The 27115-nt window shown below is 38.6% G+C and overlaps 1 long non-coding RNA gene across 1 annotated transcript in view; it reads left to right on the top strand.

Annotated features, from left to right (window-relative positions):
* LOC118531548 (uncharacterized) overlaps positions 1-27115 on the top strand; it is a 72200-nt gene that overhangs the window by 13187 nt on the left and 31898 nt on the right. The gene's annotated exons all lie outside the window — the stretch shown is intronic.

The following is a 27115-nucleotide window of genomic DNA, read 5'->3' as shown; positions in this document are numbered from 1 at the left end:
ATATTAAGGAGTGATGTCACTGAACATTGCAGAGTTAGAGAACTCCAGGGCTGCATCCTTCCACAGAAGCAACTAATGAGCTGACAAAAACTATCAGAATCAACTTTTGCAAAACTCTAGAATCTAGTCAAACAATTAAAACAACCAGAGGAAGGCTTGGTGAAGACAACAGCTGCTGAGTTATGGAAAGAGAGCACAGTGCATTTTAAATTGCCCACTTATGGTCTCCCATGCCCTAGATTGGCAGCACCCATGAGGACAGCAGCTCATACTCTGGGTGCAGGTTGCTAGTGCCTAAGAGAGCAATATGGACCTTATTCTCAAATAATTGTAGTTGTGGGTTTAGACTTGTCTGGTGGCTCTCTAAAGGACCTGCACAACGTTTACCTTTGTTTCTGGCAACTTGGAGCATTCCTGGACCACCGGCAGCTTCCTGAACAGCTTTTGCCCAAAGCATTTAGAGGCCTACGGATTGGCTGTAGCAGCCTGGGGGCATGGGACAACAGTCAGGATGACAAATAGACCATAAAGCCTAGTAAGGAAGAGATCAGGAAAGAAGATACATGGGGAAATACGGACTTTTAGAAGCTCCCACATATACTTGGTAATCAAGAAGGCCACATGGATGCCCAGGACCGGATACAAGCTCAGAAGAACCTCAAAAGACCCTAAGCTTTTGCCTCCAGCTGGACTACAGGCTCCACGAAAGCAGGATGTGAAGGCTAAGGCAGGGTTGCAAATGAGCCTGGCTAAGCATTGGAGAAGTGCTCCCATATTGAGCCAATCCATGAAAACTGGGAGAGTAGTTTATTTTTTTCTTTTTCCTTCCTTCTTCCCCTTTTCCTTGTTCTCCTTCTCTTCTTCCTCTTTCCCTTTTCTTCCTCTTTCTTCTCTTCTGGCATTTAAGGAAACTGTCAAAACACTAACTGATCACAAAGCTAACAGAACAGAGGCTTAGGTAGCCACATGTGACAAAGAATACAGACTTTACAAAAATAGTTTAGAAAAGTCACTGAACAAGCAAGCAACAGTGTAGATCAATGGATTAGAGCTGAGAATTCAGAAATAAACCTGTGTATCTGTGGCTGACTGGTTTTTGGCAAGAGTGCCAAGGCCATTCAATGAGGAAGGAAATGTCTCTTCGACAAATGGTGCCAGACAACTGGATATCCACATGCAAAAGAATGCAGTTGGAGCCTTACCTTATACTGTGTACAGAAATTAACTCAAAAATGGATCAAAGACCTAAATGTAAAAGCTAAAACTATAAAACCCTTAGAAGAAAACATAGGGATAAAAATTTCATTACCTTAGATTTGGCAACGGACTCTTAAATTATGATACCAAAAGCACAAACAATGAAAGAAAAAGGAGATACAGTGGACTGCATCAGAATTAGAAACTTTCCCACATCAAAAGACATTATCAGGAAAGTGAAAATACCGGGGCACCTGGGTGGCTCAGTCAGTTAAGCGTCCGACTCTTGATTCAGCTCTGGTCATAATCTCAGGATTGTGAGATCAAGCCCCATGTCAGGCTCTGTGCTGAGCATGGAGCTTGCTTAAGAGTCTCTCTCGCCCCCGCCCTCTGCCCCTCCCCCACTCAAGCTTGCACTCTATCTCTAAAAAAAATAAATTTTTAGGGGCACCTGGGTGGCTCAGTCGTTAAGCGTCTGCCTTCGGCTCAGGTCATGATCCCAGGGTCCTGGGATCGAGTCCCTCATCCAGCTCTCTGCTCAGTGGGAAGTCTGCTTCTCCCTCTCCCACTCCCCCTGCTTGTGTTCCCTCTCTCGCTGTGTCTCTCTCTGTCAAATAAATAAATAAAATCTTTAAAAAACAAAACAAAACAGAAAATAGCAAGTGTTGGTGAGGATGTGGAGCATTGGGGCTCCACAGTGCGTCGATGGTGGCAATGTAAATTGGCACAGCTCCTGTGGAAAACAGTTTGGTTGGTCTTCAAAAAAGCTAAGCTAACTATTGCCATATGACCCAGCAATTCCACTCTTATGTAAATATCCAAAAAGAATTGAAAGTGGGTATATAATTACTTGTACACAGATGTTCACAGCAGCACTATTCCCAATAGCTGAAAGATGAAAACAACCCAAATGTCCATTGACCAAGAATAGAAAAAATTAGGTTTTTTTGTTCTGTTTTTTTTTTTTTTTTTGGTAAAACAACCAACTAATTCTCTGCTGAGATAACAGAGGGTTTCTGTTATGACTTATTTAAAAATTGTAGAACATATTTTGTTAAACTCAAAATATTCTTTTTACTTTTTGTACTTATATCAAACTCTTAAATAATTCTGAAAAAAGTTTTTTATTTAAGTTTAAATTCCTAAAAACAGCCACTGTTAATTATTACTGTGGTTTAAAAATATATATAACTGAATTTTCCATTTAAAAATTATGATTGCACAGTTAACAGGAAGTAATATTTCTCCCAAGGACATGCTGTAGGTATAAAATGTCATAATAACCACCTTCTTTGGGTGACTACTGCTGCCATACTCACTGAGAAACTTTATTCTCTAAAATCATAGACTATCAGAAACTTGGCTTTTTCAAAATATATCTTTAAAAATACAACATCCCGTTCTTGCCTGGAGAATTTAAGTCACTTTGATCTAGAGAAACAGCTGCAATTATTACCGTAGGTGCAAAGCTTCAGGGAGGGGTTCTGGATTCAACATTGTACGTATATCCTAACTTGGTAGATTCCAAGGAATCCAGGGGTTTACATTGCAGCTTAGAGCTGATTTTGGTCCCTTTACACATAGCCTTGCTTTGAGCCTATGGCTTCATTTAAATTTCACCTAAACTCCACCCTCCCCCCAAATCCTATAATGCCTCTATCTTATCCTTCATTTGATAAAATGTCTCATGGTTCCTCTGATGTGATCTCCCTCATTGCACTGGGTTGATTAACCTGATTTTGTTACACTATAGGTTTGTTTTTGGTAGTCTGATGGGGGCTAACAGAGTAAAACTCCTACTTCCACAGATGTCAAAAAAGTAGGCAACAAGATTCAGTAAATCACAATGAGACATTTTATTCCAGCACAGCAAACAGTAGGAGCATCAGCATAGCAGTGCCAGTTCCTGTGTCCCCAAGTCTCCCGATGTGACATGAGAGGCTACATGCATAGTGGATTGTGCCACGGCTGAGGAACTCATCGAGAACTCGGCATGTTTTGTAGCAAGCATCAAACAAGCCTGTTCCCCATTCCAGGGAGCAAACCATCACATCGTAGTCATCTTTTGGTCACCCTGACTAACCTTACTGTATATGTGACTCTATAGAAACTAGTCAGTATCAGGGGATGGTAAGGCCTTAGTGTGGAACACTTAGCAAGGCAATGTAAGGATGCTTGAGACCGGTGGTGACTACCTCTCCCATAAACCAGTGGAAATATTTGTATAGAATTCACTTTCACTAGGCGCCTGGGTGGCTCAGGTGGTTAAGTGTCTGACTCTTGATTTCAGCTCAGATCATGATCTCAGGGTCCTGGAATCGAGTCCCACCTTGGGCTTTACACTCACCGGGGGGTCTGCTTGAGGATTCTTTCTCTCTCTCCCCCTGCCCCTTACCCCCACTTGCGCGCTCTTTCTCTCTCTCTCTCTCTCTCAAATAAATAAATCTTTTTCATAAAAGGATTCATTTTTACTTCAAAAAACTGTAGCCCATTATTTCTAGAGATTTTTGAACAAGAGAGAATGAGCCAAAAGGGAAGGAAACTCTGAATTCTAAGTTAAAAGCAAAGTTTAGAGAGAAAATGATGCTCCTCAAGAAAATGTGAATTATAACTTTGGTTTTTATTTGATACTTACAAAGGATGCCAAAATTAGCTCCTCTAATGTTATCAAAAGATTGTTGAATTAGTTAGTATTGAGAGATAGGTAGTGGTATAGCAACATTCACTAAACCAAAGGCACAAAATAAGATTGCCAAATATTATGAGATTGTTGATTCTTCAGTAATTTCATTTATATGTGTTTTCTTAATTTTTCAGTTTTATCTTTTTGCTGACTCAAACAACCAGAAATGTATGTGTTGTATATTTAGTATATATTTTGTATGTATAGATGATATTGAACCCAAACGATCTGATTTTGAAGGCCACCAAGATATAAAAATATATGTGGATAAATCTATACCTTGAAATCTGATACTGGGTTAAGCTTTTATCATCCCCTGGAATCATTGCATGACAATTTCTTCACTGCAGAAAAGTTAGACTACACTGCAGCAAAGTAACAGTTCTGTCATGCTGAATTTCCATACTGGTCAATTATTTCCACTTTATGTATGTTGCGTTCAATTATTCTGATATTGTAGGTCATTATTTAATGCCAGAGTATTTTCTCTTTGACAACAGAACACTTTTGCAGATAGAACAAATAATAAATAGATTTAAGGGCCCATGCAGAAACCTGTATTGATGAATAATGCCACTGAACAGTAAACCCATCTGTCTCTGGTATGTAGTTGTCACAGCCCATTTACAGACTTTCCCAGATCTGGTCTGACCTCAGCCAAATACTAGATTAGGTTTCAAAATCATTAGGACTGTGGGCACTGACTGGAGAAAAACAGAATAAATAAAACTCTGCCTGAGTAAAAACTAGTTCTACTTTATTTTTAAAATTCTCAAAGCCAGAATATCTTCCATTGTATCAGCTAGGAATGATTCTGGCTGCAAGAACAATGTGGCCAGCAATGGATGGGAGTTCATTTTTCTCACATAACAAGGTGTCTGGAGATTTGTAGCTGCTGGGGAATTTTTTTTAAGATTTTATTTATTATTTTAGAGAGACAGAGTGTGGGGGAGGGAGCAGAGGGAGAGGGACAAGCAGACTCCACATTGAGTGCAGAGCTGGACATGGGGCCTGATCCCACAACCCTGTGATCATGAGATCATGACCTGAGCTGAAACCAAGAGTTGGATGCTTAACCAGCTGAGCTACCCAGGTGCCCCAGGAACTGGTTTAATGTCTTAACTATATCAGTATTCTCTGCTCCATAAGTTCATGATCAGAAGATGGTTGCTGCAACTCCAGACATGGCATGAAGTAGAGAAAAAGAGATGGTCCCAGGATATTTGTCCTCCTTTTCATTATAAAGCAAAACTCTGGGGGTGCCTGGGTGGCTCAGTCGGTTATGTGGCCCATGCTTGATTTCAGCTCAGGTCATGATCTCAGGGTCCTGGGATCAAGCCCCACCTTGGGCTCTGCACTCATCGGGGAGTCTGCTTGAGGATTCTCTCTCTGCTTCTCCCCCTGCGTGCTCTCTCTCTCTGTCAAATAAATAAATAAATCTTAAAAAAAATAAATAAAGCCAGACTCTCCCAGGAGCCCTCCAATAGATTTCTTTTTTTTTTTAAAGGTTTTTTTTTTTTTTTTAAGATTTTATTTATTTATTTGAGAGAGAGAATGAGAGAGAGAGAGAGAGAGAGAGAGAGCACATGAGAGGGGGGAGGGGCAGAGGGAGAAGCAGACTCCCTGCTGAGCAGGGAGCCCGATGTGGGACTCGATCCCGGGACTCCAGGATCATGACCTGAGCTGAAGGCAGTCGCTCAACCAACTGAGCCACCCAGGCGCCCAGCCCTCCAATAGATTTCTGCTTGTCGTTCATTAGTCAGGCTGTGAAGCATGGCCACTCTTGGCTGCAAGGGAGACTGGGAAACCAAGGCTTTTTGTAGCCTCTCGAATGGACACAAGGAGGGGGCAAAAGCAGATGGATACAGACATGGGGTTACCCCATCAACACATGTGATACGCATGTAACTTCTATGCTATTCAGTTCTATTCTATGGGACACGGGGTAGCAAAATTAAGGAGGAAATCAAAGAAGTTCTGTCTGCCTGGAGTTCATAATCTCATTTCATTTATTTTCCCAAAATACAAATCAAAGCCACTGTTCAAGCTTTATTTACTAATATTTCCTTTAGTGTACTGTATGATCTGACCCAATTTAATTTCCTGCCTCCATGCATTTGCTCGCAATGTTAGCTCAGCCTGAATAGACCTCTTCCCATTTCTACATATTAAACATCTTACTTGTTCTTCAAAACCTAGCTCAAGTATTATTTCTCCCATGAAGTGTTTCCTAATCTCCCCAGCTCGAAATTATTTGTGGGCTCCAAAGACACGTTCTTATTGCCTAAAATAACAATGGCTTGAGTTCTTTACATAGACCATCTCAATCTTCACCACCACTCAGTGAGGTAGGTACTATTGTTATTCTCATTCCATGGTTGTTGAAACTGGAGCTTAGAAAAATGAAGTAATCTCATCGTTTATAAGTGCTAGTGTGAAGATTCAGCCCCAGTTCTATCTGATGCCCAAATCCATTCTTTTAAAACCATGCCATACTGCTTTCTCTATTTACCCACTAGCTGCAAGAGGGTAAATTAAAGTAAGAACAGAGTCTTATTCACCTCTAACTAGGCTCCCCTCCTTTACTCATTCACTGCCTTGGAATTCAGAGGTGCTTACAAAGTTATTAAATAAATAAGTAAAGCTGAAGACTCTGCCAGTATGGCAGCAAAGTAGTACATAAGGAGATTCGAAACCAGATGGCCCGGGTTCAAATCTTGGCTTATTTGAGCAAGTTATATATCTACCTTGTACCACAATTTTCTTACCAGTAAAATAGTAATAATGACCCTTTCTCCATCTTAGAGAGTTATTTTTATTAGGTTTAAATGTGATAATACATATAAAGTACTTAAAACAGTGTTGGCACAAAGTAATTGCCCAATAAATATTAGCTATTACTTATTTTTCCAATAGCCCATTATCAAATTGAGATTAAAGATGCTAAGAATAGAGGGACCGTTTTCAGATGGACCTACCTAACAGAACATAATGTAAATGTAGTGCTACAAATAACTTACTGAGTAGTTCTGTTTGTTTCATTCCTGTTACATTATTTAAATGTATTTTTTATAAACATGAACCATCAATAAATACCTATACCTTTTTCTCTAACCCTACCCCAACAAAACAAGAACCCTAACATGCAGTTTCCTGTGCTACCTGTGCTCCTCACACATAGAAATCACCTGGGAATTTAGTTGGACTGTTGATTTTTTTTTTTTTTTTGCAGTATGCAGCAATATTGACATAGATTTGTTTTCTTTTTTCTTAATTTTTGACTCATTTTTATGTTGACAAAGTACATTTTCAAATAATTCTTTCAAAAATAGTTTGCATGTCTAGACACTGAGGAATTTTGCTATTGTCAGGGTCTGAAAAAACAATTTAGAGGTGCTGAACAGAAATGTTTCATTTAGCTCTCAAGGTTGAATGCTACGGAGGCTTGGTATAAAATTCTAGGATCAAAATGTTTTCCCTCAGAACTTTCAAGATACTGTCTTATAGCATCCGTGGTTGCCAATTTTATTCTCATTTCTGTATAGGTTTCTGTATAGGTAACCAGTTAATTTTTCTCTGAATGCTTTTAGGATTTTCTTTAAATTATAAGACCTCAGTTTTCACCATAATGTATATAGGTGGGGGATTTTATAAAAAATCCATATGTGTGTTTGTGTATTTAGTGGCCGAAAGACTGACATCTTGAACTCTGATAATATCTTGTTCATTATTTCTGTATTCCTTTCCTTTCACTATCTCTGTGGGTTTTGGGGGGTTTTGTTTGTTTGGTTGGTTTTTTAAGTAGGCTCCACACCAAGCATGGAGCCCAACATGAGACTTGAACTCGACAACCCTGAGATCAAGACCTGAGCTGAGATCAGGAGTCAGATGCTTAACTGACTGAGCCACCCAGGTGCCCCTCACTATCTCTGTTTTACCATGAATCACAATCATGTGAATATTTAAACTTTTTTTTAAAGATTTTATTTATTTACTTGACAGGGAGAGAGAGCACAAGTAGTCAGAGGGAGAGGGAGAAGCAGGATCCCCACTGAGCAGAGAGCCTGATGCGGGGCTCGATCCCAGGATGCTGGGATCACGACCAGAGCTGAAGGCAGACACCCAACCGACTGAGCCACCCAGGCACCCTGAATATTTAAACTTCTGAATCTATTTTCCATGTCTCTTGATATGTCTTTTCATTTTTTTGCCCCTGTGCATTGTATTCTGAAAAAATTGTCTGGCTCAATCTTCATTTGTGTTTAAGGCTGAAATTAAGCTGGTTTACATTGTTAGGGCATACTATTCCAAGGCGGATATTCTGATTTTTTGATAATTGTGTCATACTAGTCAGTAAATATTTTTAATATCATTCCTAGGTGTGTTTGTTATTCTTTTTAGCCCCTCCCTTGAATTTTTTATTTCAATGATCATATATTTCATTTCTAAAAGCTCTAGTTATATCTTTTCTCTCATGTACTTTTGTCTAAAATATCTCTGGGATATTATACTTAATTTTAAAGTCTTCTTTAGTTTGCTATGTTAGCTATTTCTTCCATTTGGGAAGTTGGCTTTCTTTCATGGTTGTTCTTGGTTTTGTGCTTGTATTTCTTTCAGATGTTCTATTATTCTGTCCGTGGATTTTTGTTCCATGTAATGAATTTGGCATTGTTAGCAGTGAGGGGTTCTAGATAGGTTTCAGATATCTGAATTAATCTGTAACATAATACTTTCAGTACTAAAACATATAAGTATTTTTGCATAAATATTATTATGGCTATATAATTCCCTGCCACATAGGATTAAGGCCTCCTTTACGAGTAGGCAATGCTATATGGGAAGTTTTGAAGGGAGGGAGTCTCCCTGAAAAATCAAAATTCCAAGAATATACCTCTTCTGGGTTTGAAGTCCAAATTTATACTACCCACATGGTTTGGTAATCCCAAACTATACAACTAATGTAAAAAATTAGTCCCAGTCCAATGATACCTCCTGAAGAACTTGATGTACCAATTATCAGTTTATTGCTCTTAAGCTTTAAATCTACCCTTCTTTGCCCTGTTTTGTGATACCGGACCTTGTAAACATTTCTCCTCGGCCGGATAGTATAATGTTAGGCTTTGTCGGGTGAGGGTGCTGGAGGAACAGTGTAGAGCATAGCAGAGGCAGGAGCTTATCTTTCTGGTCTGGGGCGTTTTCTTTTCCTGAATCTATCATGCAACTGCCAGTGGTGTGCAAGAGACCAAGTGGTGCCTACCATTTGGCAATTTACACCAGAATCCAAGCAGGCGGCACCCTTGCTAGCAGTGTACAGGAGACCCAGTGGCACCCCCCTGCCCAGTGGATTTCCCCAGCACCCCAACAGGCAACTCCCTGCTTGCCAGCCCTAGCTCACTAGCCCCAGGTCTCCAGCACCGGTGAGCAGCTCCCTGTTTGCCAGTCTGGGCCTGCCAGGTGTGGGCCAGCTCTGACCTGCTATACCTCAGAGGACTTCTCCACCATCCAGTGGGCTGCAACCCTGTGCCAAGGTCTGAGTCCCACCCTGAGGGTGGTGGGAGGGGCAGTGTTCTTTCAAGTCCTCGGATCTACTCCCTCAACTCTAGAGATAATGGCTGCTCTCTGCAATGCTATTCCTGTGTTCTTCAGAGTTCTCTTTTATCCTTTTAGTAATCACCTCTAACTCATTAGTAATTCTTTGGGGTTTTTTAAAGATTTATTTACTTATTTGAGAGAGAGAGATTTGGGTGTGGGGCAAAGGGAGAGGGAGAGAGAGAAATTCAAGCAGACCCCGCGCTGAGCACAGAGCCTGATGTGGAGTTCCATCTCACGACCCGGAGATCATGACCTGAGCGGAAACCAAGAGTCGGACACTTAACCGACTGTGCCCACATCAGCCTCCCTGCTCACTGTGGCGTCTGCTTGAGATTCTCTCTCCCTCTCCCTCTGCCCCTCCCACTTGCTCACACACGCAATCTCTTTTCCTCTCCCTCTAAAATAAATAAATAAAATCTTTCCAAAAAAAAAAAAAAGAGAGAGAAAGGAGGGGGAGATTTATAGAGAGAGATACACAGAAGGAAGAAGATCGCGTGACAATGGAGGCAGAGATTGAAGTCATGCATCTATAAGCCAAGGAACATTAAGAATCGCGGGGAGCCTCCAGAAGCTAGGGAGAGGCAAGGAAGGATTCTTCTTTCTCTATGGTCTTCAGAGAGAGCATGGCTCTGCCAACACCTTGATTTGGAGTTCTGGCCTTCAAACCCATGAGAGAATAAATTTCTGTTGTTTAAGCTGACAAGTGTGTGGTAATTTGTTATGGCAACTCTAGGAAACTGATACACTGCCAAAATATTTTCTAGAGTGGCCACACCAGGTTACATTCTCACCACTAGTGCATGAGAGATCCAGCTTCTCTACATCCTCACCGGTATTTGGTATCATCAATATATTTTCTTTTTGCTGTTCTAATAAGTTTGTAGTGATCGCTCCTTGTGGTTTAGATTTGTATTTCTCTAATGACAAATGAAGTTAAACATCTTTTCAGGTACTTATTCACCATCCACATCTCTTCCTGGGTGAAATGTTTGTTCGTCTTTTGCTCATTTTACAATTGGATTCTTTTCTGTTAAGTTGTGAGAGTTCTTTACTTATTCTACAAAGAAAGCTTTTGCTGAAAATGTGCTTTGCAAATATTTTGGCCACACTGTAGCTTGTCTTTTCATCCTCTTAGTAAAGTATTTCATAGCATAAAAGTTTTTAATTCTGAAGTCTAATCTATTATGGTTTCTTTTACGAATAGTGTTTTTAGTGTCATTTTAAAGAACTCTTCACCTAATTCTGAGTCCCGAAGATGTTCTCCTGTTTTCTACTAAAAGTTTGACAGTTCTACATTTTACATTTAAATTCATAATTCACTTAGAATTAACTTTTGTATTAAAAGAGTATAACTTTTCTATGGTATGATGTTTAGGTCAAGGCTTTTTCTTCTTTTTCCCCATGTATGGATGCCTAGTTGTTCCAGCACAATTTGTTGAAAAAGCTGTCCTACCTTCATTGAATTTACTTTTGGACCTTTGTCAAAAATCAACTGGCCATTTCAACAAATGATGCTGGGAAAACTGGATATGCACGTGCAAAAGAATGAATTTGGATTGATACCTCAATCCATATACAAAAATTAATTCAAAATATATCAAAGACTGCCTTCTCACCAGTGGTTCAGCAAAGTACAAAAATTTAAAGCATTCCTTTCTTTAAATTTGTAATTCTTTACTGTGGAATAGCTCAGAATGTCACTTCTGTTTTAAATAACAGAATTGATAACTGAGAAAGGAATCATAATTTGGATCATAAAATTGTTGCTTTAATAAAAATTCCTTAAACAGTACCAAAAAAAAAGTAAGACCTAAATGTAAGAGCTCCCTATTTTTCAGATTGTGTAATTTCTATTGATTTGTCTTTGAGTTCTCTGATTCTTTCCTCTGTCTTCTCCAATATACTGTTGAACCTATCCAATGAATTTTTTTTATTTCAGTAATTAGACTTTCCAGTTCTATAATTTTTTTGGTTCTTTTTAAACTTTTTTTTTGCTGAGAATTTCTATTTCATTTGTGTCAAGAGTGTTCATAATTGCTCATTGAAGCATTTTTAGGATTGATGCCTTAAAATCCTTGTCAGATAATTCCAATATCTGAGTCATCTGTGTTGGCATCTGATGCAGTTGTCCTGGGTTTTCATATAATGAGTCATCTTTGACTGTATCATGGATATTTTGGGTATTATATTGTGAAACTCTGGATCCCACTTAATCATTATAAGCAAGCTGTACTGGTTAGGTGTAGGGAACAAGTCCAGCTTTTCATCCATTTATAAAATTGGTTTGTTTTCTTATCAATGAGTTGTAAGTTCTTTGTATATTCTGGATATACAAGTCCTTTATGTGACTTGCAAAGTGATGTGGATATGTGATTTGCAAATATCTTCTCCCAGTCTATGGCTTTTCTTCGCATTTTCTTAGGGTGTTTACTGGTGTTTCTTAGTGGTGTTTTGAGCTTAGAAGTTCAAAAGTTTTGAATCTTGATGACACTGGATTTATTAATTTGTTCTTTTATGAGTCATACTTTTGGGGTCATATCTAAGAAATCTTTTCCTAACTAAGGTGCTTAAGACTTTCACCTGTTTTCTATTACAGGTTTTATAATGTTAGCTTTTACACTTTGTTCTCTGATTCATTTTGAGTTAATGTAGGAGTGTAGTGTGCACATGGATATCCAATTTTCCCAGCACCATTTATATAAAAGTCTATCCTTTCCTTGGCACCTTTGTCAAAAATCAATTGACCATAAATGTAAAAGTTTACTTCTAGGTTCTCAGATCTTTTCCTTTGATCTATAGGTCTGTCTTTGTGCCAGCATCATACTATATTGATAACTACAGTTTATAATAAGTTTTGAAATTGGGAAGTGAAAGTCCTCCAACTTTGTTTTTCATTTTTAAAATTTGGAGGGGGGGTGTATTCTAGGTCTATTCCATTTAATTTTAGGATCAGCGTTAAGTCAAAAACTGTGAAGGGTCTGAGATTTTGCCCTACTTTCAAACTAAGTTTGTCACAGTTTCGCATGCATATGCTGACAGAAGACATCAGATCCCTGTGTCAGGGACACAGATGGTATATTACAGCATCCAGAGTAGCATCTTGCGTCAGTTCTCCGCGCAGCAGCTCTCCACAGGGCAACACAAATGAGGGTCAGATGTTTACCTGCATATGCAGTGGGTTTTGCTACAGGAATGGACCCCCAAAATTATGAGACTCTAAGCTCACATAAGGTTTGCTGACACATCTACCCATTCCTCTCTTTTGGGAGAGAGAATAACCTCATCTTTACTCTGGAATGTAAGGAAATCTTCTCTGGGGAGGGGAGGGAAAGGTCTCTGGATTTATTATCTTGGAATGTAAGCAAATGTCTTTAGGGAGATATATCTCTCAATCTCTGGCTCCCAAGGTCTTTGCTGTTCAAACATGTTCTTTGCTCAGAAGACCTACACTCTGCAGAACTGTGGAATATCCATGGAGAATTGTCTCCCAACAGTCAGCTTATCAATTTCCACAAACACACAAAAAAATTGTTGAAATTTGGTAGGGATTGTGTTCGTCTATAGACCAATTTGGGGATGTTACAGGATGTCTCTCCATTTATTTAAATCTTTAATTTCCCTCATCAGTGTTTTTAAATTTTCAGTATACTTGTTTTGTACTTATTTTGTTAAATTTATTCCTAAGTATTTTTATTCTTTTTAATGGTATCATGAATGGAATTATTTTCTTAATTTCATTTTGAATTGTTTATTGCTTGTAAATAGTAATATAATTGATTTTTATAAACTTATTTTGCATCCTGGGATTTTTCTGAACTTATTTATTAGATCTAATAGTTTTTTGTTTGTAAATTCCTTACAATTCCTTACTCTGGATGCTGTAATACACCATCTGTGTCTCTGACACATACAGGATCATGTCATTTGCAATAAAGACAGTTGTTCTTCTTCCTTTACAATTTGGATGGCTTTTATTTTTCTTGCCTGATTGCACTGGCCAGAACCTTCAGTACAGTGTTGAAGTGGCAACGGTGAAGTGCCAAGAGTGGGCATCCTTGCTTTGTTCCCAATCTTAAGAGGTAACATCCAGTCTTTTATCAGTAAGTATCATGTTAATTGCAGGGTTTTTGTACATGTCTTTATCAGGTTGAGGATTTCCCCCTCTATTCTAGGTTTCTTGAAAGGTTGTATTCTGAATGTCAAATACTTTCTTCTGTATCTATCAAGATGATTAGGTGGCTTCTGTTCTTTATTTTATTTTGCTGTTCATTTTCTTTTTTTTTTTTAAGATTTTATTTATTTATTTGACAGAGAGATGGAGAGAGAGCACAAGTAGGCAGAGCGGCAGGCAGAGGGAGAGGGAGAAGCAGGCCCCCCAGAGCAGGGAGCCCGATGAGGGACTCGATCCCAGGACCCTGGGATCATGACCTGAGCCGAAGGCAGACGCTTAACCGACTAAGCCACCCAGGTGCCCTTGCTGTTCATTTTCAAGTGGATTAATTTTCCTGAACTTTTAGAAGGGAGATAGGGATTTTGTAAATTTATGACTAGGGCTCTCTCCTGTTGTTTTTGTGAAGTGTCAAAAACTATGGTGGCTTAATTTCTGGGATTTCTAGACTCTGTTCCCCTATTATTTTTTTTTTCTGACCTGTTCTTTCCTTTGTCTCTATTCTCACTATCCTGTTCAATTTAGATTCACCAGCAGATCTCCTCAGTGTGGATATTTATCCTTAAAGGATGTTTTAGCTGATTAGTTCTAAGAGTCCATATGTGTTAGCCAGACTGTTTTAGCCCTCTTAGACCTTACTGCAGACCCCTGGTACTCACCTGCCATTGGAATATTAAACCCTTTACAGTTTTAGCTCCTGTCCTCATGTTGGCTCTATGAGCATTCAGTGAGTACCTGTTCATTATTTTTTTTTTTGTTCTCAAGTCAGTGAGAGGCCCTGTTGCTTGCCTGTGCTTCCTTCTGCATATAAGATAATACTGTAGGTATTGTAGTTGTTACTAGTTTGTCCCCACTTGCTCATATTTTGTTTTCTGGGTGGGATAATATATCATCTTGTTTTGTTGCACAAATAATTCCTATTTAAAAAGAAAGCTAGCAACTAAATAACTTGAACATGAAAATGGCAAACCAAAGAACAAAAGTGAAATATGTGAACTCCTGGGACCAGGACTATGACAGATGTGTGTGTGTGTGTGTGATAATCCCTTTTGTTGGACCACATCTTCTGTGCACCAGGTGGCAGAAATAATTGGGAATGGACAAGAAGTAAACAACTAAAAAAAATGACAGCCTTCACCTCTACTGCTTCAACTTACTAATTTCTTTAAAAAAAAAAATTCAATGAAAATTAAGTTACCTTAGGGAGCCTGGAGTTATATTTTATGCAGGTAAAATGAGTAGAGAAGAAAGGTGGTTAATGAACTGGTGCTTTGGTATTGCAACAGATGTTATTTGAATCCTTCAAACAAAGACTTTAGAGGTTTTTTTTTTTTTATCATGGTGGGAGAATGAGGCTTATTATTATAGTATTTTCTCTGTTCAAGGAGGGAGACCTTGAAAATGGATTTTACTCCCATGTGCCATTAGTAGACAAGTAAAATAAACAAATACTCATGACCTAAGTACAAGTGATTACTCAGTAGGTTGAAGTCCAACAAATTTGAAAGCAGGAAAAGTAATCTAGGGGCTCTATCTAGGTAAATACTTTTAAACCAAATAACTGTGCCTTTGATTGCACCATAAGATATTTTATAAGGAGACAAATATATAGATTCAAGTTTTAAAATAAATATTTTTAAATCTGGCATGCTCTGTGATTAGAATTCTTGGTGACTAAAACAGGGAATTGCCATTTTTAAAAAGTAAAATGTTGGACTTTGGATATTTCAAACCCACCTCCACACACACTATTCTTATCCCAAGAATTTTATTTCAGCCATTGTGTAACATTTTAAATTTCTCCACAAATAACTTTATACTTTTAAATTACCCAGATGCTTAAAATCATGCATTTTAAACCTTAAACAATTCCTAGTATGCCCAAGTGTGGAAATGTAATTCCAGTTCATTAGCTGAGAGTAACTTCTTAAGAATTACAAATAATCAGGGGTGCCTGGGTGGCTTAGTCAGTTAAGCATCTGCCTTCAGCTCAGGTCATGATCCCGGGGTCCTGGGATCGAGCCCCACATCGGGCTCCCTGCTCCGTGGGAAGCCTGCTTCTCCCTCTCCCACAACCCCTGCTTGTGTTCCCTCTCTCGCTATGTCTCTCTCTGCCAAATAAATAAAATCTTTAAAAAAAAAAAAAAAGAATTACAAATAATCAAAAAAGGAAAGATTAACAAAAGGCATTTATCTTGAATATCGAGCCTTCATAGTAAAAAGTAGGGGATGTACCTCTCTAGTCATTATATTTTATTTAGGAGCCATAGAAGAAAACACATACTTTCAAAATATTTTTAACATGCATACATTTGAAAGCAAGTCTCTATTTTTAAATCAATCTAGTTTCAAATATTTTTCTGACTACCTAGTATATTCCCATTAAATGCCATAATGATTGGTTATGCTTTAAAATTATGAGAAGAATAATTAAAGGTTTTACTCTGGAAAATTAAAAATACATTGCAGAGTGATGATGTCCAAAGAATTTGAAAAGCCAAGTTAAAATTAATGGGCAAGTGCCTCATTAAACATCATCAAGTAATTCTGATATTTGAAGAACACAGATGCTAGTTCCAGAAGCCTCTCCTGCTTCCTTCTTCATCCTACCAATGCAATTTGTACACGTTGTCAATGGAGAGAGCTTTATAGTAAGCACAGCCTGATGATAAAACTGTATGTCTAATAATACATGTATCTAAGAAATGTTTTTTTTTTTTTCAATTAAGCCTGTTCAAAATTGAGATAATACTGAAAAAAAGATCAAGGTAAAAGACGAAAGGTTTTCCTGGATATCAACCAGTCTCCTAAATTTTTTAGGGCAAGGAGTGGGGGAAGATGAATGACATAAGAAGGGAAAGAGATCACAAAGAAATTGCTAGAAGAGAGAATAATACATACCTAAGAAAAAAATGAACAAAATCCTGGCTCATTAAGATCTGCAGTCTGAAGAAGAAGGAGGAGCCTATATTCACAGTTCCTATATATGCATTGAATGGGGATCTGACAGACAAAATTATCTTTTATTATTTAGAGTTATACCTATTGATACAGTGAAAATATGATTGAAGGATATGGAAGAAATATGTTGTAGAAAATATTTGCCCAGCAACCAGCACTATACTCCTTAAAGCATAATAGTCAACCAACAGTTCTTTGTTGAAACACACTCAATTAGAGACAACAACATAATTCACTTAAAATACTTGTTGAGCACCTACGGTGTGCCAGAGTTGGTTCTAGACACTGACACTGAAGAGAAAACAAAGCAGATAAAAATTCATACCTTCATAAGATTATATCGTGGTGGGAAAAATAGATAAAGACAGGGTAAATAAGTAAACTTATAGAATATAGATATAAAAAGAACTGTATCAATAGTGCTAAGTGCTATGGAGAAGAAAATAAAGCCAGGAAGGGGGATAGGATGTCTTGGGCAAGAGTGATGGTGGTGGTGGTGTGGAGATGAATAAGAAGGTGACATTAAGTAATATCCAAAGGAAGTGAGACTATCTGGGGAAAGAGCATTCTAGGTAGAGGGAAGAAGAAATGCCAAAACTTTGAGATGGGAGCTTGTCTGATGTGTTGAGTGAATTATAAGAAGGCCAATGTGGCTGGAGCAGAGTAAAGGGAAGAAAAATGAGGTGAGGTCACCTCATATAGTTACAAAAATTTTCTTTACCTTATGAGAACTTTTAGGATCTACTGTCTTAGCAACTTTCTTATTTATTTATTTATTCATTCATTCATTCATTCATGAGAGGGAGAGAGAGCATGCGCGCACAAGCACGGGGGTGGGGGGGTGGGGAGGGACAGAGGAAGAGAGAGTCCCCAGCAGGGTCGATCTCACGATCCTGAGATCACGACCTGAGCCAAAACCAAGAGTTGGATACTCAACCAACTGTGCCACCCAGGCACCCCATACTGTCTTAGCAATTTTCAAATATGCAATACCGTATTATTAACGATAGTCACCATGTTGTATATTATATCCCCAGAGCTTGTTTATCTCATAAATGGTAAGTTTGTACCTTTTGACCACCGTCACCCAATTCTCTCATCACCTAATCCCCGCTTCTGGCAACCACAAATCTGACCTCTCTTTCCATGAGTTTGGTTTTTTTAGGCTCTACACGTAAGACAGATCATACAGTATACACAGAACTGACTTCCGTGGTATGACCAAATGAATAAGTGATGCATGTTAACTAAACTTATTGTGGTAATTATTTAGCAACACTGGTATCCCCCGCATTTCAAACATTCACATTATACCACTTCACTTTTACAAAAAACCTACATCATTACCTATTTTTGCTAATCAAAAGATACCTGAAGAAGATTTTTGCTTTTACGACAAAAGGTGAAAAGCGAAAATAGCATTTGGTGTTTGTTTTGCAGAGAGCCATTAAAGAGGTGGTGGGCACCTTGGGGCACCTGGGTGGCAGAGTCGGTTGAGCTTCTGACTCTTGGATTCCTCTCGGGTCCTGATCTCAGTCAGGGTCGTGGGATCGAGCCCCATGTTGGGCTCCACACTCAGAGCAGAGTCAGTTTGAGTTTCTCTCTCCCTCCCCCTCTGCCCTTCCCGCTCATGCTCTCTCTTTATCCCTCTCTCAATAAAATAAAATAAATCTTTAAAAAAAAAAAGAGGCAGCGTGTACCCCAAGAGCAATGAGAGCAGCCCCGCCAAGCTTCTTCCCTCAGAACTACATTGGGCATCTCAGCATCTAGCCACCAGAACTTTCAACAGCATCTATGAGCATTTGTGCTTTATCTTGATGTATTTTGTGCATCTCGTTAGCAAGATGTGTCCTAAGGTATCAGACAAGCCTAAGAGGGGTGATTTTGGTGGAGCTGAGAACACTCAAAACTTTTTCCAGAAAAATTAATGGCAATTGCTTTGCTTTATGCCCTTTCAGCTTATGAAGTTTCATAGGAACACCCTACTTTTGGATAGCAGAGGAAACCTGTACATACATATATCAGATCGTTCTGTTACACACTTTAAACTTATATACTGTTGCATGTCAATTATATCTCAAACTGGGAAAAAATAATGACAACACCAAGTGCTGGCGAGGATGTGGAGAAACTGAATCTCTTATACATTGCTGATGGAATGTCAAATGGTATAGCTACTCCAGAAAACAATTTGGCATTTCCTTTAAAAACTAAACATACGCTTACCATATGGCCCAGCAATCACACTCTAAGGCATTCATCCCAGAGGAATAAAAATTATGTCCACATCAAAACCTATACATGATTGTTCTAGCACTTTATTTATAGTAACCTAAAATTGGAAATAGCCCAGATGTCTTTCACAGGTGAATGGTTAAACAACTGGTACATCTGTGCCATGGAATACAACTCAGCAATAAAAAGAAGTAACTATTGGTGCTTGCAACAGCTTGGATGAATTCCAAGGGCACTACACTGAGTGAACAAACCCCCCCCTTTTTTTACAAAAGCCATTTTTAAGAGGTCACATATTGTATGATTCTATTCACATAACATTCTCTTTTTTCTTTTTTTGAAAGATTTTATTTATTTATTTATTTATCTATTTATTTATTTATTAGAGAGAGCGTGCACAAGCAGGGGGAGTGAGAGAGGGAGAAGCAGGCTCCCCACTGAGCAGGGAGCCCGATGCGGGGCTCGATCCCAGTACACTGGGATTGTGACCTGAGCTGACTGAGCCTCCCAGACACCCCTCATATAACATTCTCTGGTGACAAAATTATAGAGATGGAGAACAAGTTAGTGGTTGCCAGAGGTTAGAGTTTGTGGCGTGAGGGGGGAAGAAGAGGATGTGACTATTAAGGGGTAGCAATTTTTAAAAATTTTTTATTTAAATTCGATTTAGTTAACATATAGTATATTATTAATTTCAGGGGTACAATTCAGTGATTCATCAGTTGAATATAATACCCAGTGCTCATCACAAGTGCCCTCCTTAACACCCATCACCCAGTTACCCCATCCCCCTACCCACCTCCCCTCCAGCAACCCTGTTTGTTTCCTAGAGTTAAGAGTCTCTTATGGTTTGCCTCCCTCTCTGTTTTCATCTCATTTTATTTTTCCTTCCCTTCCCCTATGTTCATCTGTTTTGTTTCTTAAATTCCACATATGAGTGAAATCATATGGTATTTGTCTTTCTCTGACTGACTTATTTCGCTTAGCATAATACCCTCTAGTTCCATCCATGTCATTGCAAGTGGCAAGATTTCATTCTTTCTGATGGCTGAGTAATATTCCATTTCATATATATATCACATCTTCTTTACCATTCATCTGTTAATGGACGTCTGGGCTCTTTCCATAGTTTGGCTATTGTGGACATTGCTGCTGTAAACATTGGGGTGCATGTGCACCTTCGGATCACTATGTTTGTATCCTTTGAATAAATACCTAGTAGTGCCATTGCTGGGTCATAGGGTAGTTCTATTTTTAACTTTTTTTTTTTTTTTAATTCATTTGAGACACAGATACAGAGAGAGAGAGAGCATGAGCAGGGGGAGAGGCAAAGGGAGAGGGAGACGGAGAAGCAGGCTTCCTGCTGAGCAGGGAGCCCGATGCGGGACTCAAACCCAGGACCCTGGGATCATGACCTGAGCTGAAGGCAGCCGCTTAACCGACTGAGCCACCCAGGCGCCCTATTCTTAACTTTTTGAGGAAACCTCATACTGTTTTCCAGAGTATATACTTGATAAATATACTTTGAAGGACTGCCTAGATGAAAGATTTTATACTATTTTTCAAAGGGATCACCAGGACAGCAATTCTTGGATTAGGTCGTATAATTTCCAAAAATATCACTGACCCCGAGGTACACAACCTACCACCAAGAGAATCACTACTAAAGATGAAATATTTTTATTTTCTTAAAGACTATTTTTAGGGAAGCATTAAAAATTTATTCATTTGGCCAGACCACAGAAGTCAGTTCTCTGGATTTTTTTAAATACAATATGCTGAGTCTTCTTTCTGACAGTAAGCAAGGCCTGTGGAAAAGTGCTGCTATGGTACAGTGACCCTCTTCTCTGGAGCATCCAAGTAAATCTCAGATTCTCGTCTCCAGTTTAGAAAAGTTAAGAAAGGGCATATTCTCCATAACACAAGTTATCATTTCTGGCGCTTACAAAGGCAACTTATTAGAGAACAATTCAGCTTGAATTGCTGTTTGCAGGCTAAAACTCACATACTGCTTTGAGCTTCAATGTTCATTGCTCAGCTAATAAACTGGACATTGTTATAAGTGCTAAATACATTTATTTCTCTGTAGTAGAGAATAATCAACACGTGCCTTTCCTGTCCTCAAAGAAACAGTTGTCATCATCATAACCTAATAAATTACAATTGAATTCAGTATCATATTCAAACAAGGGTGCCATTTTAACTGAGGGAATTACTACAGTAAACAATTTTATAAATAGAGTAAGTAGAAACCATCTTTAAAAAGATTTCTTGATCTCTGTATCTTAGAGAAAAGGCAATCTTTGATCTCTCGTGACAGATGAGCAGACCTGATTGGTTACTGGGGTGTTTTTTTCTTAATTAGCATACAATATTACTGACATTTTTATGTGCATACACTTCTATGAGTTCTAACACATCTATAGATTTGTGTAACCACCACTACAGTTAGGATGCAGATCAATTACATCACACACCACATCCTGGACTCCCTTGTGCTATCTCATTGTAGTAGGGGTCAGCAAACTGCGCCCGAGTCAAATCTGTCCCATGCCCTGTTTTCTTAGGACCCAGAAGCTAAGAATAGTTTTTATATTTTCAAGTGTTATAAAAAGAACAGAAGCAACAAACGAAGAATATGCAACACAGACCATATGCAGGCCACAAAGCCTAAAATATTTACCATCTGACTCTCTGCAGAAAATATTTGCTGAGGGGCACCTGGGTGGCTCAGTTGTTATGGGTCTGCCTTTGGCTCGGGTCATAATCCCATGGTCCTGGGATGGAGCCCCGTGTTGGGCTCCCTGCTCAGTGGGGAGCCTCCTCCTCCCTCTCCCTCTGCCCCTGCTTATGTTCCCCCTCTAGCTGTCTCTCTCTCTCTGTTAAATAAATGAATAAAATCTTTAAAAAAAATGTTTAAAAAAAAAGGAAGAAAATAGTTGCTGACCTTCTGCTCTACAGCCACATCCATGCCCCACCCCTACCCCTTGGAAACTACTTATCTTTCTTGTCACTATAGTTTGTCTTTTGGAAGATGTCATACAAATGGCATCATACAGTATGCAGCCTTTTGAGACTTTGGAGTACAATGCCTTTGAAATTCATCCATATTGTTGCATTTAGCATAGTTCTTTCCATTTTATTGCTGAGTGGAATTCCATTGTATGGACATACCACGACTTGTTTATTCAATCACCTATTGAGGGACATTTCTGTTGTTTCTGGTTTTTTGGCATTTATAAATAGAGGTGCTATGAACATTCATGTACAGATTTTTGGGTGAATGTAAATTTTCATTTCTTTAGGGTAAATACCTAATAGTAAGATTGCTGGGTCATATGGCAAACATATGTTTAACTTCATAAAAAGTAACCTGCCAAAGAGTTTTTCACAGTGGCTGTATCAGTTTGCATTCCAACCAATAGTGTATTCTCGAGAGTTTTAGTTGCTCTGCATCCTTGCCAGCACTTGATTTTTGTCAGTATTTTTTGTTGTTGCCATTCTAATGGATATGTAGTGATGTTTCCTTGTGGTTTTATTGCAAAATTTTTTTTTCTTGGGGCGCCTGGGTGGCTCAGTCGGTTAAGCATCTGCCTTCCACTCAGGTCATGATCTCAGGGTCCTGGGATTGAGCCCCACATTGGGCTTTCTGCTTAGCAGGGAATCTGCTTCTCTCTCTCTCCCTCTACCCCTACCCCCCCACCCTGCTAGTGCTCTCTTTCTCGCTCTCAAATAAATAAAATCTTTAAAAAAATTTTTTTTCTCAGAGAGAGAGAGAGAGCATGAGCAAGGGAAGGGACAGAGGGAGAGAGAAAGAATCTTAAGCAGGCTCCATGCCCAGTGTGGAGCCCAACACAGGGCTCGATCCCATGACCCTGAGATCATGACCTGAGCCAAAATCAAGAGTCGGCGCTTAACCGAATGAGCCACCCAGGTGCCCCTCTTTGTGATTTTAATGTGCATTTCCCTAATGGCTAATGATGTTGAACATCTTTTCACATGTTTATTTGCCATCTGTTTATTTTCTTTGGTGAAATGTTTGTTCAGGTCTTTTGCCATTAAAAAACCTCTTTTATTGTGAAATAACTTTACATTCACAGGAAGTTGCAAAGATACTATAGAGATGTTATGTGTCCCCTTCACTGGCTTTCCTCAATGGTTACATCTAGCATAACTATAGTATGATGCCAAACCAGGAATTGACATTGGTATAATGTGTGTGTATAGTTCTATGCCATATTGTCGTGTGTGTAGATTTGTGTAACCACCACAGTTGGCAAGATGCAGAACTGATCCATCGACACAAATACCTCCCTTGTGCTCCCTTTATCCTCATGGCCACGCACCTCCCTGCAGCCAACTCTAACCCCTGGTGACCAACAATTTGTTTTCCATCTCTATACTTTTGGCACATTGAGAATGCTGTATAGGTGGAATCACATGGTATGTAACAGTTTGAGATTGGCTTTTTTCTCTCAGCCTACCTTTCAGATCTATCCACGTTGTTGCATACATCAATAATGTATTGATTTTTATTGCTGAGTAATTACTCTGTGGTATAAATGTACCACAGTATGTGTAACTGTTCAACTATTGAGGGACGTTTTGGTTGTTTCAAGTTTTTGGCTATTGCAAATAACGTTGCTATGATCATTTGTGTGGACGTAAATGTTCATATCTCTGGGATAAATGCCCAGGAGTATGATTGCTGGGTTGTATTTTAAGGTTTTTGCTGGGCTGTTGATTTTCTTATTATGTAGTTCTAAGAGTTCTGTACATATACTGGGTACAAGTCCTTTCTTTTTTTTAATGGATCATATTTTTGCTGTCATGTCTAAGAAGTCTTTGCCTAGGGGCACCTGGGTGGCTCAGTTGGTTAAGCATCTGCCTTTGGCTCGGGTCATGATCTCAGGGTCCTGAGATCCAGCCCTGTGTTGGGCTCCCTGCTCAGTGGGGAGTCTGCTTCTCCCTCTCCCTCTGCTCCTCCTCCCACTTGTGTTCACTCTCTCTCTCAAATAAATAAATAAAATCTTTTAAAAAAGTCTTTGCCTAGGGCGCCTGGGTGGCTCAGTTGGTTAAGCGACTGCCTTCGGCTCAGGTCATGGTCCTGGAGTCCTGGGATCGAGTCCCGCATCGGGCTTCCTGCTCAGCGGGGAGTCTGCTTCTCCCTCTGACCCTCCTCCCTCTCATGCTCTCTGTCTCTCGTTCTCTCTCTCTCAAATAAATAAATAAAATCTTTAAAAAAAAATAAAATAAAAAAATAAAAAAATAAAAAAGTCTTTGCCTAACCACTGACAGTGATGATTTTCTCCTATTTTTCTTTCTATACGGTTTACAGTTTTATGTTTTACATTTATTTTTTTTAAAGATTTTATTTATTTATTTATTTGAGAGAGAGAGCACAGGAGCAGGGGCAGAGGAAGAGAGAGAAGCAGACTCCCCAGCTGAGCAGGGAGCCTGACGCGGGGCTCGATCCCAGGACCCTGGGGTCATAACCTGAGTTGAAGACAGATGTGTAACCAACTGAGCCACCCAGGTGCTCCTATGTTTTACATTTAGATATGGGATCCATTTTGAATTATTTTGTGGATAAGGTATGAGGCATAGATCCAGGTTCTTTTTTTTTTTTTTTTTTTTGCAAATAGATGTCCAATTGTTTTAATACCATTTGTTGAATAGTCTCTTCTTTGTCCAATGAATTGCCAAATGTGGTATATTGTACAATGAATGTTAATTGGCAATAAAAAAAGAAATGAAATACTGATACAAGCTACAATATGAATGAACCCTGAAAACATTATACTAAGTGAAAGAAGCCAGTCACAGAAGACCACATACTGTATTCATTCCATTTATATGGAATGTCCAGAATAGGCAAATTCATAGAGACAGAAAATACATTAGTGGTCACCTAGCGCTAGTGCGTTCAGAAGGAAATGAGTGACTGCTAATGAGCACAGGGTTTCTTTTTGAGGTAATAAAGATGTTCTAAAATTGATTCTGGTGACAGTTGCAGAACTTTGTTAATTTTACTAAAAACCATGAATTGTATCCTTCAAATGAATGAATTGCATGGCATGTGAATTATATTTTAATAAACCTGTCATAAACATTTTTTAAAGAAGGAACAATGTGAAATGAAGCGATGACAGTATAGCAACAAGCAAAAATTAAGGATAATTGAGAAAGTGGTAAGTAGTTTCAGATAATTTTAGAGCAGGACAATAGTATTAGTAAAGGTTGCTCAGAAATCAAGAGTACATTTATGAAGTGTTCAATGAGTTTTGAACATAAATTTCTTTAAAATGACCCAATTCTGTAATTCATACAGTGATGGTAAGAGTATAAATTGATATACCCTTTATGGAAAGCAATTTGTCAATGTTTATCAAAAATTTTGGGGGCACCTGGGTGGCTCAGATAGTTGAGCATCCAACTCTTGATTTCAGCTCAGGTCATGATCTCAGGGTTGTGGGATCGAGCCCCGAGTCAGGCTCCATGCTCAGTGGAGAGTCGGCTTGAGATTCTCTCACTCTCTCCCTCACCCTCTTCCCCTTCCCCAGCTTGCGCTCTCTCTCTCGCTTTCTCTCTCTCTCTATAATAAATAAATAGATCTTTTTTAAAAAAAGTTTTTTAAAAAACCCCTGAGAATCTTTTACCCAGTAATTCCACTTTGAGGAATTTATTATCCTAAGAAAGTAACTTAAAATGCATTCAAAGATTTGTGAACAAAGATAATAACAAAAGTTTGGAGATAATCAAAGAGAACATAGCTGAGTATAACTATGCAATGAATATTGAACAGTCATTGAAAAATCCTGTATCTAACACCTTTATTGAGGTGTAATTGATATATGAGAAACTGCATATGTCTTCAGTATACAATTTAATAGCTTTTGATGTATATATACCTATTAAACTATCACCACAATCAACATAATGAACATATTCATCATACCCAGAAGTCTTCTCATCCCCCTTCCTCTTGTTCCTCACCAACCACCATCACCCACCAGGCAACCATTGATCTGTTTTCTGTCACTATAGATTAGTTTTTATTTTTAAAAATTACATAAAAAGGAAATTATACTACTGTATGTTCTTTTTGTCTCTGTTATTTCACTCAGAATAATTATTTTTAGATTCATCCATAGTGTTGTGTATATCAACAGTTTATTCCATTTTAATGGTGAGTAGTATTCCATTGTATAGATGTATCAAAATTAACTTATTCATTCACTTATTGAAGGATATTTGAGTGGGTTTCTAGTTTTGGGCTATTACATAAAGCTGTTATGGAAATTCATGTACAAGTCAATGTATGGACATATGCTCTTATTTCTCCTGGATAAATACCTAGAAGTGGAATAGGTGGGGCCCCTGGGTGCCTCAGTCGTTGAGCGTCTGCCTTCGGCTCAGGTCATGATCCCAGGGTCCTGGGATCGAGCCCTGCATCGGGCTCCCTGCTCAGCGGGAAGTCTGCTTCTCCCTCTCACACTCTTCCCGCTTGTGTTCCTGCTCTCGCTATCTCTCTCTCTGTCAAATAAATAAAATCTTAAAAAAAAAAAAAAAGAAGTGGAATAGGTGGGTCATATGGTAGATGTATGTGTGTTCAACTTTGAACTTCTAAGTTGTTTTCCAAAGTGATTGTGCATTTTACATTCCAATCAGCAGTCATGCAAATTACAGTTCCTTCACATTCTTACCAACTTCTGGTATGGTGAGTCTTCTTAATTTTAGCCATTTAAAAAAGTGGGAGGTGGTATTTCCTTTGTGGTTTTAATTTGCATTTCCCAGATAACTAGTGATTTTGACCATTTTTTCATGTGTTTATTTTCCATCTGTATATCTTCTTTGGTAAAGTATCTATAAAAATCTTTTGTTCACTTTATTGGGGTCTTTGTAATTATCTTATTGAGCTTTGAGAGTTCTTTATCTATTCTCAGTACAAGCCCTTTATCAGATATATGATACATGTATATCAGATATATTTTTCTCTCTCTGTAGCTTATTTTTTTCATTCTCTTAACATTATCTTTTGAAAAGGAGAGGTTTTAAATTTTGATAAATTCCATTTATCATTTTTTTTCATGGATAAGGCTTTTGGTGCTGTTTCAAGGAAATCTTTTTGTAACTCAAGGCCACAGTTTTTCTCTTGTGCTTTGTTCTACAAGTTACATAATTTTTACATTTAGGTCATTGATCTATTTTGAATCCATTTTTGTTTATGGTGTAAGGTATGATCCCAAATACATTTTCTTTTGCATATAGATAGCCAG

Source organism: Halichoerus grypus, chromosome X (genome assembly GCF_964656455.1).
Source record: "Halichoerus grypus chromosome X, mHalGry1.hap1.1, whole genome shotgun sequence".
Classification (NCBI taxonomy): domain Eukaryota; kingdom Metazoa; phylum Chordata; class Mammalia; order Carnivora; family Phocidae; genus Halichoerus; species Halichoerus grypus.
This window is presented reverse-complemented; position numbering and strand designations above follow the sequence as displayed.